This window comes from Alligator sinensis, unplaced genomic scaffold (genome assembly GCF_000455745.1).
Source record: "Alligator sinensis unplaced genomic scaffold, ASM45574v1 scaffold338_1, whole genome shotgun sequence".
Taxonomy (NCBI): domain Eukaryota; kingdom Metazoa; phylum Chordata; order Crocodylia; family Alligatoridae; genus Alligator; species Alligator sinensis.
In genome coordinates, this window is record NW_005842719.1 from 244,380 (window position 1) to 252,069 (window position 7,690).

Here is a 7,690-nt window from a genome sequence, read left to right on the forward strand (position 1 = left end):
GCTGAACCAAGGGGGTCTCCTAGCCCTTTTGCTGCCTTTCTTTTGAAAGGTAATGGATTTCCTTTGAGCTTTTAGGATCACTTCCTTGAGGAATGACCACTCACCTTGTACTCCCTTCCTTATCGGACCATGGTCCCACAGGGCCTCAGCAACCAATCTCCTAAGTTTGTGGAAATCAGCTTTCCTAAAGTCAAGGATTTCTACCCTACTGGCCGATTTCCCTGACTTGCAGTAGGTGGAAAAAGTGTTTGTTTAATGGTCACTGTTGCCTAGTTTTCTTTTGATCCTCAGGTTGCTCATTAGATCATCCCCTTTAGCCAGAACCAAGTCTAGGAGTGCCTTGCCCCTGGTCAGCCCACAGACTTCTTGTGTTAGATAGAGCTCCTCAAAGCAAGTGAGAAAACTTTGTGAATGATCAAATCTAGCTGAGTACTCCTCCTACAAGATGTCTGGGTAGTTGAAGTCACCCATGACAACCATGCTCTGAGAGCATGCAGCCTCTGTCAATTCTCCAGAGAATTCCTGGTTGAGCTGTTCCTCTTGGTTTGGAGGTCTGTAATAAACTCTTATGGTCAAATCCCCTTCCCCATGCTCTCCCCATATCTTGACCCAGAGGGTCTCAAGTCACCCTTCTGTGTTTCCAATCTTTGCTTTTAGGGAGGTGTAATGTTCCTTCACATAGAGAGCAGCTCCTCTGCCCTTCTTCCCAACACAATCCCTCCTACAGGGTGTATCCTCCTATGCCTGTGGTTCAGTCATAGGTGGAGTCCCACCAGGTCTCCGTGATCCCTATGAGATCGTATTGCTTGTTGGTTAGTAGGAAGGCCAGTTCTTCCTGCTTGTTTCCCATGCTTCTAGTGCTAGTGTACAGGCAACTAAGCCTGCTGTTGGAGGCCCTAGGCTTTCTGGTGAGCTGTGGAATAACCTGTCCATTAGCCAGTGTCAGAGAAAGCTTCCTATTGTACCCTGGGGTGCTGATTTCAAAGTTGCCATTTCTCGGGCTTGTACTAGTGGTTGATGGCACGTCCCCCAGCGATTGTCAGTTTAAAGCCCTATCCAGGAGGTCTGCCATTCTAGCTGCGAAAAGCTTCTTCCCCTTTGGCATGAAGTGGATACTATCTCTTCCCAACAGGCTGCAGTTCCTGAAGTGTGTACCATGGTCAAAGAAGCCGAAGCCCTCACAGTAGTACTAATACTGGAGTCTTCTGTTTACTTCTTCTATGCATCTATCCCTCCTATACCTGTGACCGGCAACCGGGAGGACTGAGGAGAAAACTATCTGTGCTCCAGACCCCTTGAGCCCAACCCCAAAGCCCTGTAGTCTCTCATGATCTGGCCAGGATTGTTCCTTTCTCCAGAGCCGATGCTTCTGCTGTCAACTTTGCTGGCGCTGAGAGAAGTGCATACCTGTTTTGCAGTTCCAGGGGAGGAGAAACCCTGGTGCTGCGTGCTTTGGGACCAGAGACGACCATCTTCCAGGCAACTGCAGGATGGGACTCCAGGACAGTTTCATCGTTGTCCTTTTCCCTGCTGATGGGGTTCTGTGCTCTTCCCTCTGTTCTTTTCTGAAGACTGAGGTGAGGCTGACTGGTCTGTAGTTCCCTGGATCCTCCTTCTTCCCTTTCTCAAACATGGGCACTATATTTGCCCTTTTCCAATCATCCAAGACCTCCCCCAGTCACTATGAGTTTTCAAAATTAATGGCCAGTGGTTCTGCAATCATATCAGCCAACTCCCTCAACACCTTCAGATGCATTTCATTCGACGCCCTGGACTTCTACACACCCAGCTTTTCTAAATAGTTGTTAACCTGTTCTTTCACCACTGAGGGCTGCTCACCTTCTCCCCAAACTGTGCTGCCATGTGCAGTAGCCTGGGAGCTGATCTTGCCTGTGAAGTCTGAGGTAAAAAAGGCAATGAGTAATTGAGTATGTCAGCTTTTTCCTCCTCATGTGTCACTATGTTGCCTTCCCCAGTCAGTAAGGTACCCACACTTTCCTTGACCTTTCTCTTGTTGCTAATATACTTGTAGAAGCCCTTCTTATCACTCTTAATGTCCCTTGCTACCTGCAACTCCAGTTGCCACTGGGGACATCAGCTGGCAGCTCCTCCATGGAGCCGTCACTTGGGCATGTGTTATAGACACCTCCAATATGCAGGTTTTGTCATTTGTTCCCTTTTGCCAACAGAGAAAGACCCTGGTGCATGCCTACCTCAAGTGTGCCAGGTTTTAGCCTGTTGTGGACTTCCTATCTTTGGCTCCACCAAGCTCCAGGACCTCCTGGCCAACCTCCTGGCTCTGGCCAAGCTGGAAAGAGACCAGAAAGGAGGCTGGAAGGAGGCTCTGGACCAGGGGGAACCTGTACCAGTGTGAGCTGTCTTCCTGGCACTCCTCTGCTTACATCTCCAGGAAGAGTTTCACTTGTCATCATCCGTAGGCTCCCTTGACCCCTTCAGGGGCCAGTGAGTGCTGGCTGGTGTGCTTGCTCCCTCTCCCTTTTCTAATCCCTTGTTATTAACCTGTGGCCTCACTCCTCTCCTGTTTTCTTTTTTGTTATCCCAAGTATTCAGTTGACATGTCCATATCAAATAAACCTGAGTCACACAGTGGTAGACAGTGAATGTTGAAAGAAACAGTGAACTGGGTATGACCAGGGGGATTTTCCCCACTGTTCCTCTCTCACTTGCAGCCTCCAGAATTTAAGGACTAAGATGTTCTAATTCAGAGGCTATACCCCTAACTCCCATGCTCAATAACTATTACTGCTCCTTTCCTGCAAGAATTTGTCCAATCCCTTTTTGAAGTCATGGTACCCCCACACCTTGAAGATTGTTTCCAATTCTGGTCCCCACACCTCAAAAAGGATATAGAAGAACTAGAGAAGGTATAGAGAAGAGCAATAAGGATTGTTAGAGAAATGGAGGAGCTTCCATATCAGGAGAGTCTGAAGAGGCTAGGCCTGTTCAGTTCAGAAGAGACACTTGAGGAGAGACATGGTAAGAATTTACAAAATATGAAATGGCAAAGAGAAAGTAAATAGGTATTTATTGTGTACTATAACACAATAGTACTGTGTTGGGACCAGTGTTGTTTAGCATGTTCATAAATGGAAGATGGTATCCTACTTTGTTAAGGGGGCTGCTGATCCCAATCTCCCCGGATGATCCCATCTCATGGATGGCCTTCTTTGCTCCACCTGCCTTTCCAGCATCAGGTATATGGAGTTCCACTGAGTCTCCACATCCTGCATGATTTTGTGCTGTGGGATGCTCAGCTCTGCCTGTTTCTCCTGCAGCATCTTGATGCTGCGGTGGAAGTAGCCTGCCACCTTCCTGCATTTTGAAATCAGCTGGGTGGTAGTGACAGCACCATCATCAACAGCCCTGTCCCCCTCCAAGGCATCCCTGACTATGAGGTTCAGCTTGTGTGCCACACAGCAGATGCCAACAAAGTTGGCATCACAGACCGCCTTGATCATATTGGCCCTGTTGTCAGTGACCATGAACCCACAGGTGAGTTCCCTCTGCCCAACAAGCCACCCCTGTACCATGGCCATCATGATTTCCACGGTTCATGGCCATCATGATTTCCTTTGCTGTGTGGGAATCATCCATTACCTCAGCTTGAAGAAGAGCCCACTGCCACCCTGCCTCATCGCGCCAGTGCCTTGTGAGGGAGATGTAAGCATGATCTCCATCCCGGCTGCTCCAGATGTCCGAGGTGAAGTGCAAGGCTACCTGTGACTCTGCCTTGTGCAGCTCCTCCCTCAAGTACTTCCTGCATGCCCCATACAAGGAGGGCACCACTGTCCTGCTAAAGATGGTGCGTGTGGGCACTTGGTAGGATGGGGCCACAAGCGTCATGAGCCACCTGAACCCTGGCTGCTCAACTAAGGAGAAGGGCTGGCCATCCAGAGCAAGCATCTCCCCAATGCTTTGGGTGACCTTGCTCACCCTTTCAACTCACCCCACTTTGTCTGCGGCTTTTCTCTACTGCTCCAGGGTGGCCTGCCTCTGCTTTATGGAGACAGGGGCTTTGGAGTGAGAAGGGGACTTCCCTTTGGGCACACTCCCCCTGGTGCCAGGCTAAGGAGGAACAAGGGCAAGGGGGTGCTGCCTCCTGAGATGCAGCAGCATTGCAGTGGTGGTGAAGTGTTTCACCTCCTTGCCCCAGCTGATAGACCTTTGGCAGTGCTGGCAGTGTGCAACTGTCTTCTTCTCTCTCTGAGTGTAACTAACTAATAATATGTCTTCTTCTTCTCTGATTACTGTATGTATGCATCTGACTTCTTCTGTGTTGTGTTTACTGTGATTAATACTATTCATATTGTTAGGGTGACAATATTTGGATCTTGGGGAGCACTGGATTTGCATCTGAAAGGCTATTACCTGTGGCCTAGCAAAAGCTGCTAACCACAAGGCAGAATGATAGCTAAGCCAGCCATTTGCTTATGCTAAGTAACCATTTTAACTGTGTCAAACATTTTCAAGTGAGTCTGTGTGAGTTTGTGTGCTGTGAATGAGGTAAAGCCTCAGGAATGTGGAAGATGGTACGATATGGGACAGAAAACCAGACTGGAATGTAGAAGACAACAAGTAATTGGTGACGGAATCTGAGATTAACATATGCAAAAAGGTGAATGGTGATTGGTAAAGAAACCTCCAAAGTTCACCCATTGACTGAAGAAGAAGAGTCAAGGTCTTAGACATGCGCTCATAGCAAAAAGACATGTAAATGAATGAACTGCATAGGTAATTCCATGCTAATGAAACAAACAGTAAACAGAGGTGGAGCTTGAGATAGGAGAAGAGATGGGTGGAACATAGGCAGAGCAAGGGTGGAGTGAATGTTAATGAGCATAAATCAAGGTGTATAAAATATGAAAAGAACTATTGTTCACTGCAGGTCCCCAGTTTGTTGGTTTTTTTGGGACCTGGCCCAAAGCTGCCTCCATTCTGAATAAAGCTGTTGCGAGCAATTTGTGCTGGTGTTTGCTCCCTGGCTGATCTGGCTAGTGAGTAACAGGACCCACGAGCAATTGGATCATCGTCTCACTTGTCATTGGGCCCCACATGGAGTCAGAGTCTAACACATATTTCTTCTTCTTTTCTGTTTATGTGTGTGTGTGTGTGTGTGTAATGTATGTACTTTCCTGCACAGCGATGGATCACACTGCCAGGGAAAACACAGCTTTTGTTTTAAAAAGTGTGGGGGGAAAAAACCCCCAAGAACAAATAAGAGGTTTTTGGGGGCAGAATAGGTTGAATGAAATGGATTGGATAGGGATAAGTAGAGGGATTCTTGGCAAGGGTAGTAAGCTGTATCCAATCCTTTCCAAGAACAGAAATTAGCAGGAGACTAACGATTAGGAAGCCAATCCAGTCCAGTACCTTTCAGATGCTGTTGCTCAGGCAGAAACAGCTCACAAAAGGGACAGTAAGGCTGCAGACAGAGCCTTATATGCTGTTTCTACGTCCCTTCCCCAGATCACTGTGATTGGAAGGGGACTCAGGGAAAGATCACAATCACTGGCCAGCTATAGATGTCAGTCTTCCCCCTGCTGTTCCCCCTCCCTCTTCTCAGTTTCTGTTCCCCTAAAAGCTTGCCTTCCAAATCTTTTTCTGAATCTTTTCTGAATCGATTTGGAGGCTCTGAATACACTCAGAGGGGTTTTTTTTCCTCCTGATTTGATTCAGATTTGGTGTTCAGCCTCCAAATTGGGCTGAATCTTCTCCAAATTGAATTGGCAATGAAGCTTCACACATTCCTACCTGTTACCCTTTCTACTTACTGTGGAGGAGTAGTGCAAGGAGCCCTTGCCTTTTTCCCTGACCTGGGATGGGCCCGGTCACCCCCTCCAGGGGAGATGGGCCAGGGGGATTCCCCTGGCCCTGCAAGGCTTCCCCGAGCTCATTAGCAGCCCCCACTGGTTGTGGGCTGGAAGTGTGGCAGTCTTCTCAGGGAGCTCTTGCCCTGCCATGGGAGCTAAGTGGGAAGGGGTTGGGTGGGGTGCAAGAGGAAAAGCTGCATATTCTCCCTTCACCTGGGGGTTAGAATGTGGTGTGATACCAGGGGGTCCAGGGTGCCTACTCCATCTACATTGGGTGGGGAGCAGTGTTTAGTGTGGGGGGGGCACAGAAAGACAAAAAAGGACACACAACACACACAGGGAGGGATTGGGGGGAGGGAAGCATGTTGCTGGCTTACTCAGCCATCCACAAAGACAGGGAGGGGAGTAGAACATAGGACTCAACACAGGAAGGTAGATGCAGGAATTGCTGCTGGAGCAGCTGAGAGGACACCTGATGGTGTTGTTGGTGGAGGGGGGCCCTACTGGCATTGTGGGGTCCCCTCTTGCTGCAGGCAGCCACAGCAGCAGGTGATAGCGGGTGCTGGTGGTGGGTGAGGCAGGAGGCCTTTCCCCCTCCCCCTGAAAGGGAAGGTGGGGTTGTAGGGCCAGGCAAGGTGGTGGTGGTGGTGGTGCAGAGAGCAGCTCCTAAGGCTGCTGCTTCTCCCTGGTTCAGCTCTAGCTGCAGCTGTGGGGGAGTGGCTTTGAAGGCAGGGTGGCTTTGAGAAGTTGAGGGTGGGGCATGAAGCACTGATAGGCCATGGAGCAACATCATGGGCCAAGGGAGTCATAAAGCATTGAGATGGCTATGAATGCTCTTCAGAGCATCTCCACCTGCTGCTGCTGTTGCTGCTTCCACCCAGGGAGCGGGGGGGGTGGGTTGTGATAGCCAGAACCAAAGGGGTTAATGAGCAACTTATAGCAAAAAAAAAATCTGCTTTTTGAAAGTATCTGGTAAAAGCATATAATAAATATTGACTAGGAGAAAGCTTGCAAAACTGTTACCCCACAGACGTATCCTGTCTGTCAGAAGCATAACCATAATGTTATATTTAACTGTTTGTACCAATCACAAGACTAACATGAGTCTCAAAAAGCGGAACTAGAAAATAAAACTGCAAACTTAGCTGATTTAATACATTTTTGCTTAAAGGTCAGTAAGATTGACAAACCTAACTACAAGGTATAATTAACACATTTCAAAAAATTCCAAGTGGGTTGAACTTAGGCAGGGGAAAACGCTAATCTCAGACCACAAAGTAATGTGGTGTGATTTGCTTATTGGGTAAACCCAAGTTTAGGCAGTAACCTATTATAATAATTTTTAACACCTTTTAACCCTATAGGGTAACAGCTGTAGGGTAAGATTGTGAGTGGCTCTAAAGCCAACAGATTAGCATAGAACAGGATATAAAGAAACACGCACATCAGGTGACTAGCAGGAAAGACGGAACTTGGGTCATTACTGTTCCAAGCCCGGACTCCAGACTCCCAGTGTGAGCAAGGACCAGATCCTGACTGAGGGACCTTGCCCGGTACTCCCTCCAACAGTGTGGATCGGGGACGCTTGACTTTACTGGATCAACTTGATGTGTACCTGGCACTGAGGGACTATCGATAAGTTGCTAACCAAGTGGGAACTCTTTGTCAAGTTGTTTGTCTGTTTTTATTATCACTGCCAAATTTTAATTTTTATCGTTATGTTGTCTGTTTATTAGCTTAACCTTTTTATTAACTGTTATATGTGTAAACTATATTTTTCATAGATTCATAGATGTTAGGGTCGGAAGGGACCTCAATAGATCATCGAGTCCGACCCCCTGCAGAGGCAGGCAAAAAGG